The sequence below is a fragment of the Taudactylus pleione genome, unplaced genomic scaffold, assembly GCF_031769625.1.
Source record: "Taudactylus pleione unplaced genomic scaffold, aTauple2 ptg000332l, whole genome shotgun sequence".
NCBI classification, from domain to species: domain Eukaryota; kingdom Metazoa; phylum Chordata; class Amphibia; order Anura; family Myobatrachidae; genus Taudactylus; species Taudactylus pleione.
In genome coordinates this window covers 1,386,889-1,390,000 of record NW_028284733.1, presented here as the reverse complement: position 1 = coordinate 1,390,000, position 3,112 = coordinate 1,386,889, and positions in this window count along the sequence as shown.

The window sequence follows — 3,112 nt, the reverse complement described above, 5'->3', positions numbered from 1 at the left end:
GTATGTCAAACTCTAATTCATAAACCAAATCACGGCAACTCAATATTGGACCAAACATCCTCGGAATAACATCGACATCACTGCAAATCAGGAATTTACTAAGATTTGTGTATGCAAAACTGCACCCAAATCACTAATCAAGGCACGAAATGAACAGATGCTAAAAACAAATCGTCTTGATGTGACTCCTGCACAAATCAGTACAATCTTTGCTGGCTCTTGTGTTAAAAGTGCATTTTTTGGGTTCATTTCATTAAAAAAAATGATGTGTCCATCCCTTCCAAAAGCACAACCAGCACCGGGCCTTGTGAGCAGGTCCTGGGTTCAGGAAATAATGAGGAAAAACGGCATGGGGACACCCCGTATTTCAATGAACCAGCACAGGGCTCCTGAGCCGGTTTTGGATGAAGAATTACGGGGAAGAAATGTGTAGGGTTCCCCCGTATTTCAATTAACCAACACCGGGCTCTTACTAGTGGAGGTGTAATGCCAAAGGCAGAGGACATGCTTTATGGGGATAATTGGATCCACCCTCTCCAGGGTACCCCAGGCTGGTGCTGAAGCCAGGGGCTATCCCTCATATCTCTGTCTTGTGCAGCCAGGGTTGATAGGGTCAAATAAAAGATATCAACTAATATTGTCTTTTACAGGGGGACTATAGGTCCCAGAAAGCCTCCCCCGCATGTCGGTACTTGTAAAACCACAAATACCAGCATGCGGGACATTAAGGGCCCCCTAGTACATCTAGTCCCCCTGTAAAAGAAATTTTAAATGAATGACACACACCGAACATTTCAGTATTTTATTACACATACACTCACTCATTCTTTTACTCACACTCTGCCACCCTCACACTACTGTACATACTTAACTTGGGAAGCGGTATGAAATACCGCCGGCCGCATGGCCGGGAGTTCGAATCCCGGCAGCGTCAGGCAGACAAATGCAGAGATCCCGGCAGTGGCAGCCCGGCAGCGCTGGAAATCCTCAGGTAAGTATTTACTAGCCTAACCCCCCCTAACCCTAACCCTCCTTAGGGGTGCCTAACCCTAACCTCGCCCCCCAAGTGCCTAACCCTAAACCCCCCTCTGTCCCTAAACGGCCCCACTTCCCCGCTGCCTAAGTCGCCCAGGGGGGTACCTAACCCTAACCCTCCCTCCCCCTAGCCTACCCCTAACCCTCCCGGGAAGGTTGCCTAACCCTAAGACCCCCCTGTGAGCCCTAAACCGAACCTTCCTCCCCCCCCGCTGCTGTCCGCTCGCGGCGCCCGGCATCCCTTCGTTCGGGGTTCCGGTCTCCCGGCGTCGGAAAAATGACAGGCGTCTAGATTTAGACGCCTGTCATTTAACCCTCGCCGGGATAAAGCAGTCGGGAAGACCCACAGCTATAGCGAGCGTCCATGATGATGGTCGCGATGGTCTTGACCTGCGGTAGGGTCTCGCTGCCGCAAGCCCAGGAGTGATTTTGGCTCTATCAGAGCCAAAATCACTCCCACTGACATCACTAGTGATGTCAGTGGGGCCGGACTCAGACGGAAGGCGTTCCCATGGGAACGCCTCCGTCTGGCAGCCACGCCCCTGGAACGCCCACCAAAGGGGGCGTGCTGTCAGTCACCATCGACAGCACGCCCCCTTTGGTGCGAGACCCCGAGCGACGTATTCCTAGTCGCTCACCGGGTCTCGCTCATGCGTACAACGGAGCTCCCTCCGTCGTGCGCATGCGCATTCGCCCAACATCGACCCGCTAGCGAGCGACCTTCACTCGCGAACGGGTCTGAATGACCCCCGCACACAGCAAAAGTATGCAAATCCCGCGATCGCATGGCAAGACATTAGCACACCCACTATGTCTTGGTGTGTATTTAGATGCCCCTCAGCCTGTCTTAGGACGCCCACTTTCCCACGTCATCCCCAGGAAGTGTATTCAACAATCGTAACATCGAGTAACATCGGACCCATACGCAGCACTTGTGGCTGACCATACCCTACCGCAAGCACTGCGACCGCTTCAGTGTGAAATTCAGCCATGTGATATGTATTATGAAGCTGCGTCTTAATTATGCACACCTCTGTAATGGCGTTAAGGCACTCAGGCACTCCTGTGTTCGCACCACAACACCCCCGTTTCCGTCGAACATCCCCTGTCACCACCCACAAACGGCTCGTCCTGTCACTCAATCTAGTGAGGTGGCTATGCGCTGCGAGCGAACGCTTCCCAATCGCATGGACTAGTTCGCGCTCACGCACTGTCTTATACGCATGCGCACATTGCAGACATCGGCAGGCTACGTGCGAACGCAGTCTGGCAAGCAGGTGGGAATCGGGCCCTTAGGGCCAATATGAGTGAACTCGCACAGGCCACAACACGACCATTATCACCAATTGTCAGTCCAACATGCTTCTTAGTAAATTTGAGATTTGCTGCAGGAAACGTTCTAGCGAAAAGCGCCGATTTGCAATCGCAGCCCAACATGATCTTTAGTAAATCTCCCCCTAGGTAGTTGAAAAGAAATCTAGACAACTTTCCATTTTTCTCTGTAATATTTAAAAGCATCATTGGAGGGTGGTTCTTACAGGTCACTGTTACCTCGTACCAATCATTTGTATATTCTAAAGTTCACCGGGTAAATGACCATTAACACATTGTTGCTTTTTATGAGAGACAGGACTTTTTTTTTGCACCATTACCTGTGTATAAATGTCCCCCAGTGATTCTTTATTTTCTCTATAGACATCATTACTTCACAAACTTTTTTTTTTTATCACTCTCGCTTTTAATCATTTGGTAATTTGTGTCTTCTCTGGAAATCTGACGTCATGTGAACTGCAAGTTTGCAGTAGCTGAACAGTGCTCAGTAAACAGTGGTCAGCCAACATTGCTGGATGACATACTCTGCATAAGAACTCATTCAACCTGTTTCTTTTCACTCAGGACGTTCAAGGCGGGCGTTTTCCAATCTCCCCAGAGTCGCTGCAGCAGCGAGATCATTTGGCAAAAATTAAAAATTCATTCTTCAAGCAGCAGAAAAACCTGGCACCGGGAACGTGTGTTTTGTGTGACACAGCCCCGTCGGGATGACCGTATAGCTGGACTGATTGTGACTTCTCTGCAG